Here is a 14,067-nt window from a genome sequence, read left to right as displayed (position 1 = left end):
CATAGTGCGTTTCACTATCTTTGTGGGGACCCGTCATTGACATAATGCATTGACATAATGCATTCCCTAGCCCCTTACCCTAACCTTAACCATCACAACTAAATGCCTAACCTTAACCCTTACCCTGACCCTAAACATAACCTAATTCTAACCTTAATCCTAAAACCAAGTCTTAACCCTCAAACAGCCCTTTAAAGTTTTGGGGTCCAGCATTTTGGCCCCACAAAGCTGTCCGGACCCCACAAGTATACTGTATTACCGATTTTTGGACCCCACGAATATAGTTAAACAAGAACACACACACACACATCAGTGCTTCTCAGTGTAGGGATCATGGTCCCAAAGTTAAATTAACATTGGTCTACCAAAGGGTTCTACTAGGACCGCTGAAATTCTAAAGAATGAGAACCACTGATTTACATACATTCTAATCCTTCAAAACTAAATAAATAGAAATAACCATTTTTGGACACCTCATTAGGTTAGGCAGTGAGGGAAATTCATTCTTCAATCAAGGCCTTTCCCCACCACAAGGTCCAGCCGAAAATAGACTGAAAAATACCAACAGCAAGACAAAAGACACAGCATGGCTCATTTTGTGCATGTGTTATATCACAGCCTTTCTCAAACATTTTTTGTGCCAAGGCCCAGTAATGTTTGGCCCTCATCCTCTGTGCCCTACTTACGTAATTTTTTGGGAAAAGAGAGACTATTTGTTCATTTTATGAAACATTTAATTAATTATTTACAGTTATATTTAGAGATGCACAGAGGTTAGAGAAGCACAATAGTGGCCCAAAGTTTCCCAGTATCTGCCCCCCTGGTGAGCTGGCACAGCTGCATGGCCTGGCAACCCAATGGCATAGGTTTTGTTTCCAGATTTTGTGAGGAGACATATAATTTTGAGAATTAAACACTGAATTTTTATGCACCTATTTCTACCCTTTTCTACATCAATTTATGCTGGAAACAATTGAAAATACAGAACAATAAGGCCCTCAGGCATTCTGTATTACTTTCAACTATTCTCTTGTAGATCAACTTTTTCTAATTTAACGTTATCTCTGCTGAGTCAACACACGTAGGCCTAATTTACTCTTCCCTCTTCTTTTGCGTCTTTTGTTGGGGAAGCATGTGCATGTGGCACTTATTCATGTGAATCATACATTAATTAATTTTAATTAATTTATAAACCCCTGGACTTAAATAGTTCAGATGTGTTTCAGCAAGATTTCTGCTCATATTTACAACTTTGTGCACATTCAAAATATAACTCCTCCCATCTGTGTTCTCCGAGATTTGGAGAGTTGTAATATAGTCTGCTGTGCATGTTATTGCTCCGCTGATTTGGTAGTATCTCATTCAGACCGTCTGACAGACACAGAGGCCCATTTGGGTCTGGTCTATGACAAAGTTTAGAGAAGCTGCTCATCATCAGAGGTAGAGCAAGAATGCAACACGTCACTGCCCACAGCAGAGCGAGTCCACTAGAATTAACTAAAGTTGCTACACTTGCCAGCCGCGCTGCTCACCTCTATTTTTACAGAGAGAGTGGACACAAAGCGACGTACGGGTCTGTATTTATTAAATACTCAAAGCATACATACCTGAAGCCGGGGAAATGCGGGGGGAAATGTGCCTGGGATGGCTTGTGAAGTAGCATCGCAAATGTGAGAACATTTCTAAAATTCTACCGGCAGGGAGCGCTCTTGAACTCCCTCACCATCTCTGAATGCATAACTAGTCGATCACGAGTGGCTCAAAAGGTAGATCTATAGATAAACTCATCTTTCAGGCATTTGACCGACCAGGTTGACACTTCAGCGTGAGAAATGTAAAACCAATCAAATGCGTGTGTCTCACGGTCAATGCATGAGAGTTGGCAGCCCTGAAAACGTACGTGGTACTTGGCAGTCAGCTGTAGTCTGTGCAGTGTGTTCCAGTGTTATTTTTTAGCCCAGACAAAGGCGGCGAGGGCCGAAGAGAGGCGACGCCACAGGTGGCCGTCGGCGGCCGTCGACTTGGTGTGTCAGGGCCTTTAGTCCAGGGCATAGTCTGCCTTCTGTCCAGTGTCTGCTTGAATAGGCCCCTGCCCCTCCCGTGACCTTTCATATTGTAAGCCAGATAATATGGATGGAGAATATTAATGTGGAATGATGGTGTAACTACTACTTAGCCTGTTCAAAACCACCTTTTCTGTTAATTTTTGCCTATTTGCCATACCCATATGGAAAAGCATCTGATTAAAACACAACCTACACACAACCTTTTTTTTTTGTTTATTTGAAAAATAATAACTAAGATATGTTTTATGCCACACTTTGCAGGACACCACACATCACACACCTTCTACATCTTGTCAACTACACCTGTATACAGTTTCTGAACTCTAGGCCTAACCTAATGGCCCTTTTACCTTTTTAAAGGCACAAAAGTGTTAGTACAGCTTTGGAACTCCACCATGGCAGCCTGGTGAAAGCATTTTATATACAGTTAATAGGTCCCGAAAAAAGTTCATCAGTAATAAAAGGTGATGTTTGCGTGACGAGCAGAGGATTTTACTCTGACTTGTGTTTGTGATCAGTGCTTGTAGCTCTCTAGGTGTGATGAGGACTTAATTAGCTGTTTGTGGATTTGGCTGCTGTGGATTGCATTGTGTATTGCAGTGATGAGGCTGGGGCAATGAGCGGGGCTAAGTGCAAACCTCTGTTCTCGTAATTGCACATCTGTTTCCCGTTGCTCGCTTCTGTAATTGCCTCCGCCTCAGTCATCTCTACGGAGATCGGCTGCAGGTGACTGCAGGTAAAACGGGACCAGGAAATCTGTCTGCTCTCTGATCAGCCGAGATATGCAGGGACAACTGGGATGGATGTTTTGACAGCTTCTCCTGGGCACACACACACACACACACACACACACACACACACACACACACACACACACACATATGCACACAGAGTATATACATATCAAGTACACTGTCAAGTCCTACACCAGAGCATCATCTAGTGGTGGAAGAGAGACTTGCAGGGGAGAGTTGTACAAATTAAATGTAATGAGGGCATTGCAGAATAGTCTCTCTTTAACACACATGCACATCACACACGCACATGCATGTCACACATAAGCAGAGTTATATGAGATGTTATGACAGAATCGGTCATAAAGAGAAAAATACACTCAGGCGTATACATTGTATATTTCATCTTGCTAAGTCCCTCTCCACTCAAGAATTTGTATTGCTAATTGTTCCTAGAGCTGTAACAATCCCAAATTTTGCTGTACAATGAATTGTCTCAGAATAAAATTGCCATTAACAATATAAGTGTGTCTTTCAGTCAAATTTAAAAATATGTATTTATTTATTTATTACTTTTTTAAACAAATTGAAGTTTTGAATGGATTCCAGGGTTACATATTTTGGTTAGTGACCCAGATGACGTAACAACACATATAATACATAGCCTTTGAAGTAAACAACGCCTCTTTATTATCATAAAACATATTTTCTAACTGTAACCCTCCTTTGCTGCTATGAACATGTATAGGGTCAAGTGGCAACAACTAACAATTGAAATAATAAAAATATAAAGTATAGTCCCAGCAATAGTCGCTTATATAATTACAATTTGGCAAATCTAAACAAAATCAACAATTACCAGTCATACGCCTTAGGACCTTAGCTAATATTTTTTGCGGTTAAACTAAATGTGATTATGTAAAAACAATTGACAATTAGACAATTATGTGATAATTATTACAGGCCTAATTGCTACTTTGATGCGCAGAGTTTGAAACTAGAAGGTTGTTTTCTTTGTTTTTCTGTGCTCACCTTAAAGTCTCAGTTTAACATCACAACTAGTTTGTAAGCCAATCGTGGATCCAAGTTGTACGTGAATACTTGAAGCCTTCAGTGCAAATGTGCGTCTTGTGATCAGCATTAAAACGTGTCTGGAGGTGATCTTAAAAAATAAAACTGAAAGTTAAAGAATGAAAGTACATGAAATTGTTGAGTCATTTTTTTCTGTATGCTGAACTCAGTCAACACATTCTCACTCCCGTCGCATCAAAAAGCGACGCTTGGTCCAACAGATTGTCGCGGAAAATACGGACGCTTGGTCAGGTGCTTTTGCCGTTGTTATTGACGCAAAAAGTGTCCTTTAGCGTCATATCTAACGCGCTTGGTCGGGACTATTGGCGTCACTTTTGACGCAGTTAGGTTAAGGAAAAGGTCGTGGGTGGGCTTACGTTTCCAAGACACGCGGGAAGAACGGGACAGTTGGGTTTAGGAAAAGAAAAACGGACGGTTGGGTTTAGAAAAAGAAGAACAGACGGTTGGGTTTAGGAAACGAGACACGTGGGACACGAACCCCGGTCTCCTGGGGGAAAGTCCTGTGTTGTTTGGAGTGAGAATGGGTTGCTTGGTCAGGTGTCTTTGGCGTTTGTAATTGACGCAAAAAGTCTCCTTTAATGTCATTGTTAGACGAGCTTGGTTAGGACTCTTGGCGTCACTTTTTGACACTCTGGGTCGGGAATTTTGGGGTCACTATATGCCACTCTCAGGACTCACGTCTAGCCCTTTGGCTAGACACTCTGGGTCGGGATGTACGTTTAACTGACATGCGGCACAAGAACGGGACAGTTAGGTTTAGTAAAAAAGATCGTGGTTGGGATTACAAAATTTAGGTTTCAGTGACACGCGGGACAAGAACAGGACACAAACAACGGTCTCTTGGATGAAAGTCCTGTGTTATTTAATTGCATTGCCAGACCTTCCTCCACAGCGCTGCGGAGGAGGGTCTGGCTCGTTCACACAGCATTCTGGGATGGGAGAAAAACGGGCTCTGGTTTATTGGCATTTCTTTAAACCAATCACAATTGTCTACCAGACCGAGCCACGGTGCCGCTGCAAAATAGCCTCGGGAAGGAACTTGTTTTGGTGGAACGTGTAAGTTCAAAGGTTGTTTTAGTCGTGCAACAGAAAACTCAGATTGGACAGATAGTCTAGCTAGCTGTCTGGATTTACCCTGAAGAGATCTGAGGAGCTTATTCCCTGGAGTCCTTATGTTTTTTTTTTGCCCAGCATGTTTCCTTGGATTAGGGTGGCACCAAAATCATGGTAGCAGCTGTCGCCGTGGTCCTGATGCACGCCCTGCTATGCCCTGTTACACCCTGCTACGCTCTGCGGTTCCCTGCAGTGTCCTGCTATGTCCTTCTACGTCCTGCTACGTCCTGCTATGCCCTGCAGTGCCCTGCTATGCCATGAGCTACTACAACTACTATTTCTACTGTATCATTATCTTTATTGTGACTGTTATTGCCACTGTTCATCACACCCCCAACCGGCATCGCCTACCAAGAGCCTGGGCCTGTCCGAAGTTTCTTCCTAAAAGGGAGTTTTTCCTCGCCACTGTCGCATTTATGCTTTTGGGGGAATTACTAGAATTGTTGGGTCCTTGTATGTTATAGAGTGTGGTCTAGACCTACTCTATCTGTAAAGTGTCTTGAGATAACTCTTGTTATGATTTGATACTGTAAATAAAATTGAATTGAATTGAATTGAATTAACCTAAGTCCTCATAAATCCACCGAACCGACTTCCTTACGTGGATTTTCGGTCTTTCATACTACTCGCTACCGTTGTTTCTCTTAATACTACGTCATCTTACAGCGTTGCAGTTGAGCTGCTGCTCTGCCCGGTGCGTTCCATACAGACGCTAAAGGGTGATTTTTGCTTCGGTGTCTGACGCTGAGAGACACTGACCAACATCAGTATTTTACGAGTTGGGAGTGAGAAACGGTTGACTCAGTCATGAACACCAAAAGGCGGCTGGCTGTCATCTTTGAACTTGATCTAAAAATGTACTAAAATGTACTGTATATGGGTCCAGGTTGTATTTTATTGATCTTACTGCTAATACCTCCTGAAATAATCATTAAAAAAAATATTTTGAGAACAATCCTTAAAAAGAAATTACAAGAAATTGAATGCACATAGAAGACACATTGAATGTTTCAATAGAGCAAAGTAAAAGCATTGAGGAATCTGAAATAAAATCTGAGGCAATACTGACTGTTTTGAAACAAGATGGTGCTGCGTAAAGTAAACTCATGGAGCCAGTTGATGAAATGAAAGTTTAGCTGTAACATGTAGAGAAGTGAATGTGTATCAGAAGGGCCTGCCTGTGGCATAGGCAGTATAGGCAAATGCTAGGGGCATCGGAAAAGGCAGCAATAACGCCAAAAAAGCAACAAAAATGCCGAAAAAAGTGACAAAAACGTAGAAATAACATTGAAAAAAGGCAACAAACTTTTAACCTGACTCCGCCAGATGGATTGCTTCGCATTTGCTCGGCATATCCATCTGGGAACTTTCCGTTGGAGAACTTTTGGGAAGGGGCGAAAATACTGGTTAGCTGATTGGATAAACCATCTGTCTATCACCACCTATGTTGGTGATAGACGAGCCAAATCAACCAATCAGATCAACTTCATATCAAACCCTTGCTGAAACCAGTCGGGAGAAGAGCAAAAACATCTTTTCCTCCGAGAAAAGCCTCCAGTGCCGTTTTTTGCTCTTTGCTCATCTCATCCATGGAAGCCGCCATGTTGTTTAGACTGAACAGTCGCCTCACGTTGCGTCACACCTAAACCCGCCTCAAAACCAACGCTGATTGGTCGGTCGTTTGGCGAACGGCTCCAAATTTTCTCTGTCTCAAGATGCCAGACTGACCTGCGAGTGGAAAACTGGAGCTCGCGAGATCAGGACGGTCTCACGAGGCTAACAAACTTTGGAAAAAACGTCAAAAATGTCCAAAAGAAAAAGAGAGACAAAAACAGCTAAAATTTTCCTGAATTAGTTAGGGCATGCTCTGTGTATCAGTGCATACACATTGTATGTGTATGTGCATATAAGTACACATACAAATAACCAATTTATTAATAAAAATGTATTTAGGACACACCCTTTTTCTTTTTTTTACTTTATTGTCTTATGCTATAATTTTTCTGTCTGACCCCATACAAAGACATATACAGTGATTTCAATGATTTCACAATGCATAAATAGTGTGAAAAATACAGGTGGCATTGGTGCAGGTGTCTTGAAATGTGTGTGTTTTTTAACTGAGCGCAACGAGAACAAAGATGGTAATGAAGCAGGACTGTGGTCTTTAAGACATATGGCAAGCTGTGCAGTATTGTGCCACATGGTGTCAGTGTGCCAAAGCGTTACCACTCTGACAGCCAGCCACCTGAGGACTGAGCCTGTGTATCTTCTCTTTACTACAACCTACATCTACAATTATCAGTAAATTAGCCCGCTTTTCTAGTAGCAAAATAAAACTAACCATCTTTTAATGATCATTTATTTATTATAAACATTCAGGCCATACATCGAAATAAGTAGCAGCTTGAGTAAGGATCTGGTGATGCTGTGGCTACCCTCATGCATCTTGTTTCAAAACTTCTGGATGCACCGGGGATAAAACCAAATGCCATGGTGCTTTTCATAGACTTCTCCTCTGCATTTTACACAACACAGCCAGACTGCTCTCTAAAATGCATCAGATGGAGATTAACCCAAATCTCGTCCATTTTTACTGCTCCTTTCTCATCAACAGGCAACAGCTGGTTCGGGTCAACAACATCTACTCCCCCCTATGCAATGAGCTGTGGCACTCCACAAGGCTGTGTCAGCTCCCCACTGTTATTTACCCTGTACAACAATGACTGTGTTACAAGTTTGCCTAACCACTACATCATCAAATTCTCTGATGATACGAAAGAGGGGGAGGAGCCAGACCGTTACCTGGACAGTGTTAGCAAAATGGTTCAGTGTTGCCATCATAATGCTCTCATAATCAATACCCTCAAAAAAGAGGAGATCATCTTTGGAGCCACACAAGACGCCCATATTGTTCCTGTCACAGTTCACATCCAACCTATAAAGCAAACATCATTCAAATACCTGGGGGTGCACGTACACAGCGCATTGTCCTGTACCCACCATGTGGATTTCATCTGCAACAATGTACAAGAGAGGATTTACTTTTTAAAGAAACTTAGCTCATTTGGAGCCAGTAAGGAGATCTTCAATCTATTCTTCTGCTCCACCATTCAAAGTGTCCTGCAGTACAGAGTCTGGCCTCTCAGTCCAACTGAAAACCAAGATATTACGGGTCCTGGGAATCTGCTCCAAGGTGGTGGGTCACTCTGTGGAAAATTCTCAACAGCTGCACTAAGTGTGCCCTTGGACTGGCGGGGAAAACCGCCCTGGACCCTTCTCAACTTCTTCCCTCTGGGAGGTGCTTCAGGGTGTGTAGTTGCAGGAAAAATCAGTACAAGCACTCCTTTATTCCTCACTCTATACCACTGCTCAACCAACCAAAAAGGAGCGCAAGGAGGTGATCAACACCCAGTCACCCTCCCACCGCACATACATCCCCCCATGCAAGACTGTGACCCCTCCACACACACACACTCAACACGCACTGTGATTATCCACAAAGTTTTTGTATGAACAGACAATAAAGTTTTACCTTATCTTATCTTTTGTGAAAAATATTAGATCCTAAAATCAGCTACTGCAAGATGTATTAAGACCTCAACAAATGTAACAAATAAATCATTTTTGTTTGGTTTATTTACCTTTTTTTCACTGAGAGGAAGCCCCTCTTTTGCAGGAATGCCCTGATCACATTCACACAGTTACATATTCATACCTAGAGGCTGCCTGGTACAACCACTGCTACAACCACAGTCCACTGGAGCGGTTGGGGTTTATGGGCCCATCATGCAGGAAGGCACCTGGGTACTAACACATGTAGTATATCATTGGATGATTATTAGTGATACAGCATTCTAATGTATCTTTTCTAGGTGGCGCTACGTTATTGCCATTTTAAATACTATTTAGGTAGATAAAAAATGAATCATATTTGATATGATCATTTTATGTTTTATATCTTACTGTAATTTAACTATAGCTCTATTGTATAACATAGTAGTAAGTAGAACATGCAGGTCACTTCAAAACTACAAAACTACAAATCACTTCAAGCTTCTCTTGTCCTATATTTTACCCGTACACTGAAAAATACTGAAAAATAACCTGTGAAATCTTTTTTTTTTTTTTTAACTGCAGTGTTAATGGAGAAGAAGTGGATGGATTTCTTTTTACAAAAGATGGTATGTTTCTCTCGGAGCCTCAGTGTACGGTATAGATAAGCTGTTGAAGCTAAGCTCAATATATGCTAAAATGTGTGTATAAAAGATAAGATCATTTTCCCTGGCTAAGAAAAAAACAATGTAAGTCTGCCTGTCTTATATGTTATAACATTTTATTTTTAACAGTGTTTTGAGGCATAATGGCCAGATTGCCATTAAATCTGCTCAGAATATTTATTGATATTGTTATATTTTCTGTAAAAGGATGTCACATTAAATGTTAGCTTTGATCTCACGATTTCATACCTGTCAACAGAGATGAAATGAAAATCAGTTACTTTGATCAAACCACCCCTCTGGGAATCCTTTAGAAAACCAACATAAAAAGCTCTGCTACATTTTCTTCATCCACCACTTCAATGCACAGCTTTGCCCCTCCAACAGCCGTACAGTCTTTGCCGCTCTAGTCTGTATCCCAACCCAGTCTCACGGCAGTTCGTGTAAATGTCACGTTATTTTTAATCTACTGATACGTGTTCACGGGGACATTTTTCTCATTTTTTATGTGGTGGCCAGCACGAAATACCCTACAGGGAAAGGGCGCCTCACACACCAGGAGAGGGCCGCAGGGGACGCGCGACAATAACGGGACGGTTGTGATTAGGAAGACTACGGGAAACAAAACGCCACACGCGGGACGCGCTCCCCACTCGCCCAGGTGAAAGTCCTGTGTTGTTTGACCCATCCACGCGGATTTTCGGCTTTTTATACTACTCCCTACCATTTTCGTGCTGTGACCACGAAATATGCTTCCCATTGAAATATATTACTTCACATTTTCGTGCTGGCCACCACGTAAAAAACGAGAAAAACGTCCCCGTGAACACGTATCAATAGATTAAAAATAACGTGACATTTACACAAACTGCCGTGAGACCGGGCTGTGTATCCACGACGTTCCACTTCTGGGATTGCTCCGTTGCCGCCGGAAATTCCGCCGGATGTCCCTCATTTTGGATGGATGTCCGTCAACTTCCGCTTTCTTTGTGTTATAATTTTAAACTCCGGTAGATGTATGAGGACTATGGTTAACTGCTCCTCAGATCTCTGCAGGGTAAATCCAGACAGCTAGCTAGACTATCTGTCCAATTTGAGTTTTCTGTTGCACGATTAAAACAACTTTTGGACGTAAAAATTTTCCACCAAAACAAGTTCCTTCCCGAGGCTATTTTGCAGCAGCACCGTTACTCCGTCCGGTGCTTTGCGCCACCCAAGACGATTGTGATTTGTTTAAAGAAATGGCAATAAACCAGAGCTTTCTCCCATCCCAGAATGCTGTGTGGACTAGCCAGACCCCTTCTGCAGCGATGTGGAGGAAGTTCTGGCAATGCGAGACTATAACACAAAGAAAGAGGAAGGTAATGGACATCCGACCGAATAGAAGGACATCCGACGGAATGTCCGGCGGCGATGGAGCAATCCCGGAAGTGGAACGTCATGGATATAGACTATCAAGACTATAACACATTTCAGCAGCATTTCAACCCTAAAAACTGTCTACTGCAAGTCAGAATATTATCAATAATAATTCTAGTCAATTCTACAAAAATGTAAATCTAATCAACCCAAACACATATCATATCCTATCAGAGGGGAACAACAGTACAACAGTATTTGAAGTTTCATCTAATGCTGCCCCTGGCAAATCCATGGATTTGTGTGAACGTTGTTGTGTTGTACTGGATGAACTCTTTCTGCACAGAGAGGGGTTGACTCAGCTCAGTATTGTCCCACTCAAGCTGCAGCCTGATTCTGTCCAAAGAGGACACAACTAACACTGGACTGGCCCATCCCTCTATCCCTCTGTCTTTCCCTTTCTCTTTGTTTCACGCCAACACCCTATATCGTTTATGTGACTGCTTTCAAAGGCGGTCTCCGTAGCGACGGCATGACCCCTGCTGCTGTCGCCCAGGTCCTCAGTAGCAGGCCTGATTGATGGCCGAGGGGGCGGCCATAAAGACTATCTGCTGTTGCCAGATTAGGCCAGACAAACATGGCCCCCCCGATAGCTGACCAGCCAGGAATGTTTGTTTACAAGAGAACATTCTGCATCCATGTTCTGCCCCCACATTTACAGACATGTATCCTCTTAGCCTTTAATAAGTTATAGGAGGATTGAAAGTGTCAGCTATTTACTCTACGCAATGATGTAAATTGGAACATACTGTATGCTTCTTGAGAATTTACCAACTACATTTAAACCATTCCTACTTTATGACGCATATGCAGAACTCACTAATAAGTATTTAAAACAGTGTTTTCCTCTATACAGCTGCTCCATGTTCGCATCATGTTACTGCTCTGTTAGATCATGATGCAGTCTATTTCCCATGAAACAGGTTTACATGCTGGAGTTAACTTTATTTCAAGTCTGTTCTGCAAGCGACCAGCTGGGTAAGACAAAAAAAGGAAGGGGGCTGGTGGGGGTGTCACAGTGCTTCTGTCCTGTCCTCTGTTACTGCTGGGCCTGTTCTTCTGGGAAAAGCCTTCATCCTCGCTCCACATGTAGGTCACTGGCCTTTTGTGTGCGACGATGCGAGCCCACCGAGTGTTTGACGTTTCCATTCCGCTCTTACAATCCCCAGGTTGTCATGGAAATACACTGGGTGGCAGTGGCAGCGAAGTTACAGTGGAGGAAAGAGCGAGCAAAGGGAGGAGGTCAATTAGCCAGGCCTCTTTTGTGAGCTTCTGCTCACTGCGGCCAAGTCGGTTGATTAAGCGAGCTCTGACCAAAAGCGTTTGTTGACTTCAGGCAAAAAGCAGGACAGATTACTCAAATAAGTGGGAAAAACCGGAGCACTATTTATCACACAGGAGCCTAAGTTAAGGACTGCAACTCCTTAATGTGCTCAAAACACATAGGTTAAAGATGTCAGATTTATGTGGCTTTACTAACTGTGTTTAACAGTCCCCCAAAAAACCTGAATGGTCCTCTCCTGAATGCTCAGTCAGTTGCTCCTCTACTAGTCTCGGATTGCCAGACCTTCCTCCACAGCGCCGCAGAGGAAGGTCTGGCTAGTCCACACAGCATTCCGGGATGAGAAAAAAACTCTTTATACCAATCACAATCATCTTGGGCACCGCTAAGCCCTGGACGGAGCAACGGTGCCTCTGCAAAATAGCCTCGGGAAGGAACTTGTTTTGGTGGAAACGTGCTCGTTCAAAGGTTGAGAAAACTCAGATTGGACAGATAGTCTAGCTAGCTGTCTGGATTTACCCTGCAGACATCTGAGGAGCAGTTAACCATTAGTCCTCATAAATCGACTGGAGTTTATCATGCCAACACAGAGAAAGCGGATGGTGACGGATATCAGGCCGAAATGAGGGAAATCCGGCGGAATTTAGGGCTGGGACAATTCGTCGACATAGTCGACGTCATCGATTACGTAAATGCGTCGACACAAATAATTTTGTCACGCGTAGAAATCTAAAAATAACATTGCTGCCTCCAGCAACAGCGCAAGTATGGATTCCTCGCAAGTTCAACAACATGTTGAGAAAAAGGCTTGCACACAGTCTTCTAAAGTGTAGGAGTATTTTACTCTTAATGCCAACAACAACGGGGTAGTCTGTTGTCAGGATAACAGCAGCAAAACCCCGTACGTTCTGCTCACCTATGCCTCTCCAGCTTCTCCCATAGCTCACCCGTATACAGTATGTCCTGCGCTGATTTGAATGTGAGGTAAACTGTGCTGCGTCTCCCCCATCTGTAGCACTGTCTTCAATAATTGCGCAACCAGGCCAGATAGTTTCAGATATTTTACGAGTCCTTTATAACGTCAGTTATAACGGCCCACGTATTAAAAAAATGTCGTGTTTAAATCAAGCTCTGGCTCATAATTCCCTTAGAAAGGAGAGAGAGAAATTGCACTTATTTTTAGTGTTTTTTTTATTTTTAAGTTTTTTATTTGTGTATTCTTCCTGAAAGTGACTTGAAATGTTAATTTGTTTTATTTTTGGATTCATTTGATACATCTGATTTCATATGTTGCTAAAATTGCACTTTTTATTACTGTAAGATTAAAGGGAGAAGAGCTTGGATATTAAACAAGAGCTTATTCATTATTTTACTACTACTGTTAAACAAAAGCAAAAAGGCTACTCTTTTTGCACTTGCTCTGTTTACTTTAAGTTTTTACTTTTGTATTCCTCCTAAAGTGACTTTATTTTGTAGTTGGATTGATAGCCTACATCTGGCTTCAGGTTGCACTACAAATTAATTTTACTTGAACAGTGCAGTGTTAAACAATTTTAATAAATAGAGATTTGAACCTTATTGAAATTTGTTTTGTGTAAATTGTTAATAATTGAGCAATGGGGAAATAATCGCTAATTGAAAAATGTATCGTTAGATTAATCGAAAAATGTATTGTTAGATTAGTCGATTAATCGAAAAAATAATTGCTAGATTAATCGTTTAAAAAATAATCGTTTGGGACAGCCCTAGCGGAATTTCCGACGGCAACAGAACAATTCCAGAAGTGAAACGTCATCGATATAGACTACTCCTCTACTGAACTGAAGTGTAGTGTTGACCTGGAGCCAGTAAAAGAGTTCCGAACAACTGTTTGCACTCTGAGCTCAGGGCTGATAATGTAAAGAAACTCTCTGTATGCATAAACAAACACACTGAACTAACTTTCACTCCAGCCTCCCGATATGTTCCTGTTATGTCTGTACATATGATAAGAGAGTAGGTATGAATGCATCTAAACATGTTTGTGTAGGCAGACCCAGGACAAATTTAGACTTCTGCCTTTTTTTATTTTCACAACAGAAATCTTCCAAACATTGAATGTATTTAAGTAGCTCAGGGCCATTTCACCATGCGGTGTGAAC

This window comes from Sander lucioperca, chromosome 2 (assembly GCF_008315115.2).
Source record: "Sander lucioperca isolate FBNREF2018 chromosome 2, SLUC_FBN_1.2, whole genome shotgun sequence".
Classification (NCBI taxonomy): Eukaryota; Metazoa; Chordata; class Actinopteri; order Perciformes; family Percidae; genus Sander; species Sander lucioperca.
The sequence above is the reverse complement of the archived record's forward strand: the minus strand, read 5'-3'. Positions refer to the sequence as shown.